This window comes from Nilaparvata lugens, chromosome 6 (assembly GCF_014356525.2).
Source record: "Nilaparvata lugens isolate BPH chromosome 6, ASM1435652v1, whole genome shotgun sequence".
In the NCBI taxonomy this organism is placed as follows: Eukaryota; Metazoa; Arthropoda; class Insecta; order Hemiptera; family Delphacidae; genus Nilaparvata; species Nilaparvata lugens.
Window position 1 is genome coordinate 33899755 of NC_052509.1, and position 14988 is coordinate 33914742.

Sequence of the window (14988 nt, forward strand, 5' to 3'; positions counted from 1 at the left end):
GGTAGCCTAGGTGAATTGATAATCGCAGTTTCGAAAAAAGAAACCTGTGAGAGTATAAATTTAATGTGGTTCTCAAATATAATGATATCTATGAGAGAAAACAATTAATCGCCAAAGCCCCATTTCTGGTTTTTCTCATTACATCGAAATATGAATGGCCAAATGTTATTTATATAAATTCCAGAGTGTAATAGTTTGGACTTCAATAACTGTTTTTCTCTCACAGTTGAGAACTCTTTAATCGCTTGTGAGAATATATTCTACTAAATTTTTAGTAAGAATTCGAGCGAATAGAACTCGAAATGGGAATCAAATAATATATGAACCAGTGAATTGTTCTTCTCATCAAAGCCAAATTTTGCCGAATAGAAGACCTAAATTGAGAGATCACCTCTATCGAGTAGAAGATTTGAGATTGAAAGATTGAATTGAGAGATTAAAATTGGAAGCAACCTATAAAGCAGCCGTTCTTCTTGCCATCAACCGACGAGGTTCGACATCGTTTAAAACAGGACATAAAAACAGTTCAAAGTGATACGAGATCGGATGTGACCTTTCAAGAGTAGCAGCAGCAACCAAGATCAACAACAAATCGAAAAACGATATCACTCGAGATACAAATGAAAAAATACAGCAATCTCGTCTTAATAGTTTCTTTGTTTATTTGTGACAGCCGACAAGGTTCGGGGTGCTATCGACCACCCCCTGCTGACACTCTCACACTCTTACACTATACGAAATTCTACACTGACGCTATACCTCTACAGTGAAAAGCCAGCTCACGTTCTTGTCAGAACGATGACGGCTCATCGACAGTTCACATCTTGATTTGATTGGAGCTGGTAGGGTCAATGTGTTCGATATTATATCGAGTTGAATGTATATGTCATGATGCTCACGTCAACCCTAGGGTTGTGCACTGGTAATGGTAGGGAAATTATGATTATGAGAGATCCATGTACTCACGGTTTTAGGTGGGTTTCGAACCATTGGGAAGGCGTTCTAGAGCTTATATCTGACAGCGAAGCTGGCCTCAAGCAGTCTTGATATCAACAGGAGCAGCTAACCGAGAATAATAATTCACTTATTCAATCTCAGCCTCAGCAATAAGAAATCATTCTCCAAATTGATATAGCTCCCAATTATTTATTCTTGAATATCGTACTTGAATGCTATAATTTTTCCGTGAAATCATACTTCAATGTGGTATTGAGATCCCAGTGAACTGGTAAAGGATGAGTTAGAAGCGGTACTAGGAAAAAAATGGAAAGATAATGTGTAAGTTCTGTGTATAGTAGATTGTTCCAGTTCTAATCGTAAATTGTTCCATCACGTGACTAGTGCAAAATGTTCCCATGGAACGCCATTTCAAAATCTTTGTTTCAAGCTTTTGGCGCGCACATATAAAGTTGATTTACACTAAAATGTGTCATTTACTAGCTGCTTGAATGAAGAAAGGCTGTTTTACAAACCTACCGTCTAGAAAAGTGTAAATTTCTTTTATTCTATTACTCTCAAATTTTCTATCGAGAAAAATTCATTTAATGAATGGTTATCAAACATCATATTGTTGGTTATGTATTCTAATCTATGCTATGGTAAACAAACTATCAGCGCATGCGCAGAGAAGCAAGCAGATTACAATTATCGACCAATGAGAGCTCAGATAGTTGGAACTGTACCAGGTCGTACAATTTACCACACTTCGACTGTGGGGCAGGATTTTGGAACTGGAACAGGTTTCTGGAACAGAATCTGTCAAAATTCCTCCCATGGAACGCGGAACTTTTTACTTGGTAAATTGTGAATCGGACAATAATTTACCACATTCCATGTACGCAGAACGGGCCCATTGTCTGAGAGTTCCTGCACTTCAAGTCCTAAGTTTGAATAATCGGTTTTATAATGTCTTCATCACTTTTCGATCTTCAAGTTTCGGACAAATATTTGTATCCGTTTATCACTAAAATATTTTTCAAACAAGAAGTTGAGATTGTTGTTTAAATGTATTGAAATTTTAGTATCTATTGATTGGGTTCGATATTTTCTACTTTGGTTAGATCATCGCTTTAACTTAACATAGTACTTGTTGCGCGCACGTAGAAAAACTTGAATGACTGTCAATAATGTTCGGAGGATTAAATAATCCTTTTTGGGTTGTTTGTGTGTGCGCGTACGAGCGGGCACCTGTCAAAGAGGTGTTTTCTTTTGGCTCTCTTGTGGTGTTGTGTCCGCGATGATGTTGCATTTTGGCTGCTTCTTCTTAGAGCTGCGACGTCCGAGCTGTGCCGTGCGTTCATTTGTCATTCATCGTTTGACGTTTCTGTTCACCGTTGTACACTAGCACTGTCTGCCGGCGATTTGTGGCAGCTCAAATACAGGCGTGAATATTGTTGTCTCACGGGGTGCACTGTTGTCCTCAGACTCAGCTCAGAATGATGATCGATCTGCTCTCTCGAACAAAACCAAAACCATATCTATCGCGACATTTTTCTCGTCTTTATTTCACAACTGCGCTCCTCGAGGAGAAAATAGTTGGAATATTGTCAAGTCATCGATTCGTGTGGGAGAAATCGGAACTATGAAATGTTGCCGCCAAGAGAAATAAAAGATAAAGATAACAAATAATGTGATTCACGATCACACGATCTGCTGTTGTCATGTTGCTTTGAGTGTGAAATGTCAATGTTATAGGTCTATATAATAGTTCGAAGGATATCCAAATGCAAGTACTGTAAATACTGTATTGTATTTCAAAAAAGTTGAATAAATTAAATATCACGGAACCCTAATCCGTTAGTATGATTAATGTAAATAAGCTCATCCAATGCATCTTTACGTTCCTAATGAAACATTCGAGTACATACTATCTCAAAGTGTTATGCTGAAATCTTTGTAAATAAAAGATACAACCGACGTCCCATTCATATGCAAAAATAAAAATGCTCAATCCTGATTTATGCTGTGAGAATTTTATGAATGGATAATATTTATCATAGGACTGTGTGCATTCGTATTCAACAGATTTGGAAAGAACACGCATCAATCGCACGCGCTAAACATACGCGATTCTCTCTTTCCCTCTTTCTCTATCTATCACTCTCTCTCACACACACTCTCTCTCTCTCTCTCTCTCTCTCTCTCTCTCTCTCTCTCTCTGCATCATCAGCCCTGAAACATCAAAAAATAGGATTAAAAGCTGTTATTTTAACAATTTTACACATTTAAGAGCGTATATCTCGAAAACTGTTGGAGATATCACAAATCACCACAGAACAAATATTGTAGAGAATTTATCAAGCTTCATTTTTGATTAGTTAGTCATGTCGGTTGAACGCATTTTCCTCAAGATATGAGCGTGTAAGCAAAACATTGAAAAATGCAACTTTTAAACCACCCTCATCCCTTTAGCACAAGGGGAATGGATGAGGACTTTTGATATGTTCACCCCCTAACTGGTGCCAACAAAGCTGCGAAGTCAAAAATTGTGTTCAAAACATTCTCTCCAAACTCCTTTGTCAATATTGGTCTATTTTTGTATAACTGAAGATCTCACACTCAACACTAAAGCTGCTGCAACAGTCGTGGGGATGTGAGTAAACTTGTGAAATTATACTTCAAATTGAAGAGAATTCGATGCTCTATATGCTTATGATAGGCATGAATTTTTCCCATCGATATTAAAAAAGTTATAAGACCAAATCGCAAAAAATCGAAGGAAATTGTGTTTTTTCAAAAATGTCATATATTTTAGAGCGGATATCTCGAAAAGTGAAAGTGATATAGAAAAAGTTGTTGGATCAATATTGTAGGAGATTATGTAAGCTCTAATTTCTTATAGAATAGTCATGTCTGTGAAATGCATAATTTTTTAGTTATATGAGAGAAACCAAAAAATGGTACCTTTGAATCACCCCCACTCCCCCAGCACAGGGGGTAGGGGTGGGGACTTTTGATATGTTTACCTCCTCATCACCCTCAACAGAACTGCTGGGTCAAAAATTGTCTTCCAAACTTTTCCCTCTATAACACTTCGTTGACTGGGCTAGAAATCAATTGAAAGATAAAGAAACTGATTTTAAACACATGCAAGAAAAATAATTATCAGTACTTTTATATTTTTCATGAAATTAAGAACTACCATAATCGAAATTCACATTACAAAAGTATTTAGGAGTTTCATCAGAAAGTGGCTGGTCAAACGACTCTTGAGAACAATGATAAGATTTTGTCGAAATCGAAACGGTAAATGTCATTGTGAACGAAGTTCAATAAAATGCCCATTGAAAAACCAGATTCGAAAAGGTGAGTTCTCAGAGCGAAAGGAGAAACTGTCTCCGAAATAAGTAGAATCGAGAGAGAAAGAAAGAAGTATGGAAAATTGTGAAAAACAGAGCAACTAACATAAACCGGAAGACATAAAATAATAGGCAGGAGCTGAGTAGTGTACCAGCTATAAATAAATGTAATTCTCTGTCACTTTTCCATTGCAGATTGACTATTTTCTCTCTAAATGGCAAGTAACAGGTTTGAGGTAAACAGCACGATGTTGATTCACGATCGAATTAGTTTTATCTTGGACTGGACACACAATTTTACAGTTAGTAGAAGTGGAGATGATCATTATTATTCAACAGGACATCTGGCTTGATCAAGCCAATCTGTAGCTGATAATTATTTAATTAAATTGCGTAAAACTTTATTCGTTCTCCCTTTATTACTGCGATTTATTCTTCACATCACCCGGATTGTCTGGGAATCAAAATGAATTTATCAAAGTGATAAATGAAAATTTGTTTAATTTTATTTTTCGATGAATGAAATTTTAAATGTACTAATTACATGGTTTCTATCATTGTGATTTGATACCTATCATAATCATATTAAAAAATATGGAGAATTGATAAAATATAGAACCTCTTTCAAATATTTTGAGAATGCTAATGATTCCCATCTAATCAGTAGAATATACAGGAGAATGGGTAATGAAGGAGGAGATACTATAAAGCTTGTTTACAAGGAAAAAATAGAATATTAAAAAGTATGATAAATACAGATATATTGAACAAACGAAGTGATTTTTTTAGATAAAATAGTTTACGTGCCTAGAGGTCCCGTATTCGACCATAATCAAAAGATTTTTCTCATGTCACTCCCATTTTTCGGATGGTCTCTATAAATTAGCAGTACTGGCTGAAATATAACGAATAAACGTCAGCTTCATCTTTGACAGATAAAACGAATAAGGTAATTCACTCCATTCAATGCTTTATGATTATGTTCTGTTTATGCAGAAATAGCTGTATGATGGTGGTCATGAAAGTAATGTTGAGGAGCATGAAAAGCAGACCTTTTACATTTTACTCATTGGCAGTGGAATCTGATTTTTCTTCATAGAAGGAAATCATCACGAATACATGTGAGTGCTTTGAGACAGGGTGCCGGATCCGAAGTTTTTACCGATGGTTTTCTCTTCAGAACGTGCCATGCTTCATTGCCACGCGTCTTCAGCTTTTCTCATTGTTTTCCCGGTTGAGAAGAAAGATATAGGCTATAACAAAGATAAGAGTGAATAAGAGAGAGCAAATGCTTTACATAAAGGGAAGTGAAGATTTCTACTCAGTTACCTATGCAATGCGTAGTTTCTCAAGTTTCCACCAATGCCTGTTGTTTTACTTGCAGCCGACATCTTCTCCCATTGTTTGCACAGCTTCCTTCTTCTGAAGAAAGATACACTTAAATGGTTGTGGGGGAGGGGGAGGAGTGCGCGAATGGAGATGGAAGGAAGGATGGGAGGAGAAAGGAGATGAGAGTGTGCATGTAAAACAGAAGAAGAATCGTTGAAGGGCGAGCAGACTGTGATTCGATTTGGCCCCAATCAAGAGTGGTACCCAAAGGGGGACTATGTGGGGGAATTACAGTGGTTAGGGTCTTATTCGCAACAAACAAACGAACGCATCGCAACGGAGAGACACAACCAAACGAAATCATAAGAAAGTGTGATGTGAATTTTCAATGACAAGCTAATAAATTCGCAGCGCCAACAACCTTGTTCCCTTGGACTCCCTTTCTAGTTTTTCGTCGGCCCTTTTAAGCGCCAGCCATGCAGAGGGCCTCCTTGATCAGCTACACGTCGCAGGCAGTAACAAATTAACTAATCCAATCAATCTGCAAGCGCACGCGCGTGCGAGTGTGTGTGTTTGCGTTGTTGTCATTCGTCGAAATAATCGAATTGATCGGTGCGTACTTTTCATCGGGTTTTATCACCGGTCAAAACCGTTATTTTCTGGCAACACAGTTCAATCTGGATTCGAGAGATTCGAGATTGGAGCTGTAATGCAGTGAAAAACTGTATTCACTCACTGTTTTCACCTGTTTTTATTCACTGCAAATTAATACACCCAACCAGCGAGGCTGCTCAGGTTAAGGCTCAGCACAAATAATAAGTTGCGAAAATGAATACTAGGTCCACTGTTCCAAATAATATTATCACTATTTGTTCAATGAGATGAGTTGAATTTTTTCTTAATGTTCATGATTCCTGAGACATCAGACTCCATACTTGACACATTCACTCTTAAATCTGACCGCATGACGAGTCGATTTCTAAACTTGTTTTTCATAAAACACATTGATAAAAATGCTTGTTCAGAACGGTAAGTCGTTGCAAAGGAAGGATTAACCTTAATATCTCTTCTCCAAGCTCTTTATAGTTTTTTTGTGCTGTTGCCCAAAAGTCGAGTTACCATCAAATTGGTTTTTCATTTCACTACAGCTTGATAAATCCACAAGTTGATCTTGTTCGTCTACGACACCCCAGGGTGTATAACACTTTTTTTCAGAAATCCTTTGTCTTTTTGGGGCCAAAATTTTCCAACTGTGGCTTTTTCATACGTGGCCAGGATCAGGTTAATGCAGAATAAAATAAAATTCTGTTTTAAAGATACATTGTACTGCTCTCAATATTAAGATCAATTATCATATTAACGTGAAGTTACCATTCATTGGTAATTTTATACTCGGCAACTCTTCAAATTGATACTGGTATTCTTTTGGCTCCTTTGGTGTGCATTATCACCATAGTAAATAATGGCCTTTATGTCTGTTAGTTGAAAGAACATCTATCTTTTATTATATAGCCCAATGTAGAGATGTGTAACCTTTCAATGGTGAAGATTTATGCCCTCGTTTATAAACAATTCGTGGAAGCATTCTCAGCCAAGCAAGCTAGACAATCATATCGTTCTAATAGCTGGTTCAGTGATTCTGATGAGTGTTGAATATTAATGGTACGAAAATAATCTGAACTGATAAGAGTATGCTAAAAATTTAGAATAATATTGATGCAGAATAAAATTAGAGTGATCTGATCTGATCAAAAGTCCAATATTTTTTGTTAGTAGTCTATATTAGGCAAAAAGACGAGGTACAATAAATATTATAAGATTTCCTCAATCTCATTCCCAACAGATAGACCTAATCCTAATATTGTTTAAAACCATCAAGTCTCTCAGACTATCAGGCTAGCTCTCTCTTACTAGTAGTTATGTGAACAGTAGACCTCACGCAGTATTCTCATCCACAAGTACCAGATGTCAACTGTTTTAAATGTTAACAAACTCAGTACACGTTTGAATTTGTATTTCATATGATATAATTCATCCAGTTCCGTGATGATCTTTCTATCTGATGAAAATTAATTTTTTAGAATCAAAAATATTATAATTTCTCCAGCATTATTTAGTTCATTTGTTTATTTTTATTCACCTATTAAATTAGTTTTTTCGAATGTGAGAATAATGATACTGATGGGCACGCATAATAATACCATGACTGCTAAACAAAATATTGAAACTGAAGACCTTAAAGCTGCGATTAGACCAAATTTATTAAAAAAATGTTAATAACTCAATCCTTTTAGATTATATTAAATTGAACATATCTTATCATACACATGATGAACATATGTGTTTGTCAACTTCCGTTCAATCTAATAGAATCTATAAGGGTTAAGTTATAACCATTCTGTTAATAACGTTGGTGTAAACCCAGCTTAAAGATGCATACCTGTCTACAGTAATTCTTTGATTGAAACTATAGACCTTATACAAATACAGTAATAGACTGGCTTCTCCACACATCTGTGCAATCACTTGTCAGCTGATTTATGATGAATAATTCTATAGTCTGATTTTTACTCTAATATTGGCGTATGAAGGAGGCTCTTTTTCCCTTTCATATTATCCTTGAAATGCAAAATTTCCAAAAACCTTGTACATACGTCGACGCGCAATTCAAAAAGGAACATACCTGTCAAATTTCATGAAAATCTATTACTGCCGTAAATGCGCAACATATAAACATATACACATTTGAACATTAAGAGAAATGCCAAACTGTCGACTTCAATCTTAGACCTCACTTCGTTCGGTCAATGACTTGTCCCATTTCACATAAGTACTGTAAACAGCAAGTTTTGCTACAATTGCATAATGCAACATGAAACTTGCAATCTTCTCACGCTCCATTTCAAATTTGTTCTAGTACCAATAAACACTATCAGAATTCAATGGAGGTAAACTTCAGTTTTCTAATCAAGATATTTTGTTACTTATTTGCTTCTCAGATCACGCACAATCGTATCAATAGGAAAGAGAAAGAGTAAATTGATTCAAAACGTTCTAATGTTTTCTCCCTTCTGTCTGCAGCTTCGCCACTATATATAGGAAAGAAGAAAGAATAAAATACTAGAAGTTCAGTAAAAATTCGGAGACAGAATAAATTTTCTGTAATATCTTTTCATATTTAAAAACTAACATCTCTTCTTCCGTCGATTTCCTTATCTACTAGCTTCTCCTTATTCCTTTTTCATTCCGTTCGTTGCTTTGATCCCGTTTTCTTCATTCTGAATTAGTGTCTTTACTTTTACTTCTTGTAGTTTTTCTTCCACTTCTATTTTTTAATGCGTCAATTCCGTCTTATTCTCCAAACTAGCAGGTAACCCGTGCTTCGCAAGGGTCTATTTTGAAAATTAACAAACTGAAAACTTGACGTAATGAAATCTAGAAGAGTTGAAAATAGGTCTATAAGAATCTTTGGTTGATAAGGAATTTATATGCAACATTTCAAGTAAATCAGTCCAGTAGTTCAGACGTGATGATGCGTCAAACATAATATTTTCCTATGCTTATGTTCTAGTTCATCTATACACATGTATATGTGTACAAGCCAGTTCTTTCCTTCATTATAGTATAGAAGATAATGGAATTTATTCACTCGAAATTCATACAAAATATTCACCAAATTATATAACAATAAGTTACAAGTGAACAAGATACTACTCACAAAAAGTACAATTTGTTACGGGACTCTGTGCAGGGGAATAAGACCTATTTCTGAAAGCATAGCAGCCAGTACTGTGGTACTTTTATACTCAACCCATCATTGGTACACGTGTGTTGGAAATTAAGAACTGTTGAACTGTTTTAAGTATCTGTCACGATTAGATCGACCCGTAGCTACGATACATACAGTCGTTGTACACTCATATATATAGAGAATTGATAAACAAATATATTATGAATGAGTGAAGAAATAGGGCCTATTGCTAAGAGCATAAATATCAGCAGTACACAGTGGCTGCATGTTTGCACTCCTGTGGCCTGTGAATATTTATAGTGGCCCTCTCGGATCTTACACGTTTCGACCATTACCAGTAGGTGTCCTCACTCACAACTCGACCCTCCAATTAACATGTCCAATTAAAAATCTATCTCGGCTGTCTTGGCTCTCTGCGGTGGTCCACACCCCTTCCCTTCCACCCTTTTTTTTCTCTCTCTCTCTCTCTCTTTCTTCTTCCACCCACTTTCATCCTAACCTCAAACACACACATATCATATATTTGTTTCCTTATCTATATATCTGTATAAATGTAGGTATAGAAATCAGCTTCCTTACCTAGCAGCCGTTCGTTCACACAGTGCGTGTGGCTCTCCCCCCCCCCTAATCACGCAGCTCATCGGTCATCGCTATCTCAACTCACATTGAAGACGGCTATGATATGACTAAATGACTGCAGTGACTAAATTGCTGACTTTGACTGTTACTGCAGGTTCCACTTATTCTTAAACTTAGATTGAAAAAGAGATTTAAAAAATTTTATTTTTATAAATTCTTATTATTTATAGACGAGAGATAGGCTACTTTCACACGATAGGAGACGTGCAACTTGAACACTGAACAGTGTTCACGTTTTTTTGTCGAAGTGCATAGTCAAATCGCGTCTTTCACATGGTGACCCCTAGCCAGGAACCTTGTTTTGTCACGTCTTTTCCCCTCGAGGCAAGCAGAAACCGGCTTGCATCGAGATACTAGCGGACAATTCGTCGCTTTCACATGATTATTCTACGTCTCTCCGGTCACCACTTTTTCTCAAAAACTATCTTTCTTGAAAATGAAGATAGAAAGATTCTGATTTTGGATTTGGATTCAGCGACCCCAAATTCTCGAGAGCGTAAGTCCCGTTTTCGAAAATATCCGAAAACAAGGATGTTATGGCTGTTTTTAATAAAGCTTTCTATTATCATATAATTATATGGTAAAAACGAACAGGTACTGTACTATACAGTACGTATGTACTGTAGCTATTATAATACAACTTACACTGTATTCATGTAGGAAATTTGGTAGGATATTTATCTTGATTTCTGGAAATACCCCAAAATAAGGGAGTAAGATAACTTTGAAAAACCAAAGTTTTCCTGCCGATAGCCGATTGAAGAAACATAATTTTTAATGTTTCTTCAATCGGCATATTATGTCTCAGACTAAAAAAGTGTAGCAAATATCAGATCACTATTCAAGCTATCAAGCTTTTCATGAATTTACTTGTCTCCTCATGGCAGAAGGTTTGCGCCTTTTAAATCCAGTTAGGCCTCTTTCACACGATAGGAGACGTGCAACTTGAACACTGAACAGTGTTCACGTTTTTTTGTCGAAGTACATTGAGTCAAATCGTGTCTTTCACATGGTGACTCCTATCCAGGAACCTCGTTTTGTCACGTCTTTTCCCCTCGAGGCAAGCAGAGGCAAGATCTAACAACTATGCCGACGTTTGCTCAAAAGTATGACTCATCACTTTTTCTCAAAGTCTAACTTCCTTAAAAATATAGATGGAAGATTTCTGATTTCGGATTTGGATTCAGCGACCCCAAATTTTATAGCGTAAGTCCTGTTTTCGAAAATATCCGAAAACAAGGAAGTTATGGCTGTTTTTAATAAAGCTTTCTATTATCATATAATTATACGGTAAAAAAAGTTTTCCTGCCGATTGAAGAAACATTAAAAATTAGTCTAGAACATATTATGTCTTAGAATAAAAACGTGTAACAAATATCAGATCACACTATTCAAGCTATCAAGCTTTTCATAAATTTATTTGTCTCCTCATGGCAGAAGGTTTGCGCCCAATGTTTACACTTAAACATTTCTATGATTAAATTGTGATAGAGAACATTATCGTATTGATCTTCTAAATCCAGTTACATGTACATCGATTTTCGTAAAATTGATTTTTTTACCGTTCCTATGAATTCTAAGAATTCTATGAATTGTTTATACAGGTTCATCACAGGCCAGGTTGGTCTGAGCTATTCATGACTTTTTTTCAGTATGCATTATCAACTCAGCAGTTCTAATACACAGACATCACTACTTGGAATGCCATGACATTTTCCATTCTTTCAATTCCTATTATTACCATAGATCGATTCAGATCAGCACAATGTTTATACTGTATGTTCATAATAGATTTTTCTGATTGTAAAAAGAAATAGTCAATAATTGCTGGGAATTTAAAGTGATATTCAACGATTTGAACCTGATAAATTGGATTGTTGAATGACAATTGAAATTCAGTGAATTTTACTGTACAACATTCCTTTTCCTCCTATTTTATTGGGTGATGAGTGGAGATGATTTATGATTTCATATTTGGATTCATCTTTTTATAGTTCAATATTTTTTTGGAAAACTAGAACTTTTAAAAATTAAAAATGTTTATGTATAAACTTCTCAGGTGTTCAAAAACTTCTTAAAACCTTTGCCTGTCCCTTTGTGAGGCAGGAGTATTATTATCTTAGTACGTACTATATAATCATATGATAATGGAAAGCTATATTAAAAACAGCTATAACTCCCTTGTTTTCGGGTATTTTTGAAAATGGGACTTGCGCTTTAAAGAATTTGGGGTTGCTGAATCCAAATCCGAAATCAGAAATCTTCTATCTATATTTTTAAGGAAGGTAGACTTTGAGAAAAAGTGATGAGTCATATACTTTGAGCAAACGTCGGCGGAGTTGTTAGATCTGTCGGCTTATTCGTAAGATCCCCATGTGAAAGTACAGGAGAGCTGCAAAATATGAAATATGATATTTCTTCCGTAATATGATATTCCAGGAGCGAGGTCTCTGCCGTGTGAAACTGGCCTTACATGTACATCGATTTTCGTAAAATTGATTTTTTACAGTTCCTATGAATTCTAACAGGTTCAGCACAACTTCTTAAATAACATTATGTTTGATTCAACAGAATTCATAAGGACGACAAAACATCGAACAACAAAAAAATGCTTCCTGAGTAACTGGCTTTAACAAAGCATGGCTTCACGAAATACAGTACGATAATTTAGAATAGTTGTTACAATGGTTATGCTTTTTGCATTATGGCAACACTGAGGATTTAGCTCAGCGACTAAAATCGACAAGCCATGATTATGTTAATCTTACTCATGATACAAAGTATCGAACTGCTTTGTACTATGGTACATGGTTTTCATTCCGTATCATTATTTAATAAAAATAAAACAAGATTCCGGTTTCAAAAGCATCAAATTAGCCAGGCTGGTCTGAACTGTTCATGACTTTGAAAGTTTGCATTATCCACTCAGCAGTTCTAATACACAGACATCACTACTTGGAATGGCATGACATTTTCTATTCTTTCAATTCCTATTATTACCATAGATCGATTCAGATCAGCACAATGTTTATACTGTATGTTCATAATAGATTTTTCTGATTGTAAAAAGAAATAGTCAATAATTGCTGGGAATTTAAAGTGATATTCAACGATTTGAACCTGATAAATTGGATTGTTGAATGACAATTGAAATTCAGTGAAGTTTACTGTACAACATTCCTTTTCCTTCTATTTTATTGGGTGATGAGTGGAGATGATTTATGATTTCATATTTGGATTCATCTTTTCATAGTTCAATATTTTTTGGAAAACTAGAACTTTTGAAAATTGAAAATGTTTATGTTTAAACTTCTCAGGTGTTCAAAAACTTCTTGAAACCTTTGCCTGTCCCTTTGTGAGGCAGGAGTATTATTATCTTAGTACGTTTACTATATAATCATATGATAATGGAAAGCTATATTAAAAACAGCTATAACTCCCTTGTTTTCGGGTATTTTTGAAAATGGGACTTATGCTTTAAAGAATTTGGGGGTGCTGAATCCAAATCCAAAATCAGAAATCTTCTATCTATATTTTCAAGGAAGTTAGACTTTGAGAAAAAGTGATGAGTCATACTTTGAGCAAACGTCGGCATAGTTGTTAGATCTGTCGGCTTATTCGTAAGATCCCCATGTGAAAGCACAGGAGAGCTGCAAAATATGAAATATGATCTTCAGTAGTATGATCTTCCAGGAGCGAGGACTCTGCCGTGTGAAACTAGCCATAGTGGAAATACATTTTTATAGAACCACTATAGTGATGTCAACGTTATAAATGGCAGTACAGTATTTGATTTTCATTGTTGTTGCTATCCCTGGCTGTCATAGGTCATTTGTCATAGGACAAAGCAGAAAGCGTTATCCTTTACTATCTCTGCAACGTTTCCAGATCATTTTCCAACAATGTAGAAGTATAATTAATAAACAAAATATCCAACTACAATGATAAGAATGTATTTTTTAATCAAAACAAAATTCTTTCTTGACGGATAAAATAGAACCGATTATAGCAGGAATGAACAGTTCATATCACATCAGATATACCGGTATCGGCTATCTATAGAAGGCAGAAAATCAACAACGCTGTTCTCTTATCTCTCTCCACTGCCATTATATAGCTAACGTGGACCTTACTATAGTAGACTAGTCTCATATTCATTTATTTATTCATATGACTTTTATCGGCAAAGAGATCCATCCTTTTTGATGTTTTGCCTTGCCGTGTTACCCAATGTCATAACTCAAGTTTATAGGTTTATATTGGTTTCTACAAGTTTTATCACTAAAAATTACACTTTCACTTTCTGAGCTCTTATTTTATGAAGTTGAAAATTAAGAAAACTTGTTCTCAAATACAAATTTATTAAAAAGCAAACATGCATACAATTTTGATGATAATATTTAAATAATTTTACTAGTCCCATAGAGAAAAGAGATGCTAGGAATTTTGGGGCCAATAATTTTGTTACTAGAAGGTTCCAAGATAAGAGAGGATGACTCTTCTATGAATGGTTTGCATTCAGTGACAGGAGCATGTGAATGTGTCGAAAGGACCGACTATTGTTTGCTAATCACCTCGCAGATAGAGACCCCGGACTTGGTTGCAAAATACCTATTTTTCGCAGTTGGTGGCAGAATACCATCCTGGTCCCAAAGTTCCGGTCACTCGGAAAAAATAGCATGAGAAGATATCACGTTATAGGGCGTTTTTCTTCCAAACTCCACTGTTAACTCTAGCCGATAATCCTAGAAGTTCTTTTTCATGAAGCTAGTGACGCTGGTAGTCTCTCATACTGTGCCCGGTAATAATAGACAGTAATCGACAGTAATCGGTTTGAGTTAACAATGAAATTTGGAACATAAACGACCTATACCATGTTATATCTTCCTAAGCTATCTTTACTCTATGCTTGTAGGCCTACCCTTTTTTTTTCTTCGAAAAATAGCCCTGTATAAATAAATGAAAAAAATT

The 14988-nt window shown here is 35.6% G+C and overlaps 1 protein-coding gene across 3 annotated transcripts in view; it reads left to right on the forward strand.

The window, feature by feature from the left end:
- LOC111052593 (LIM/homeobox protein Awh) overlaps positions 1–14988 on the forward strand; it is a 247677-nt gene that overhangs the window by 189905 nt on the left and 42784 nt on the right. The gene's annotated exons all lie outside the window — the stretch shown is intronic.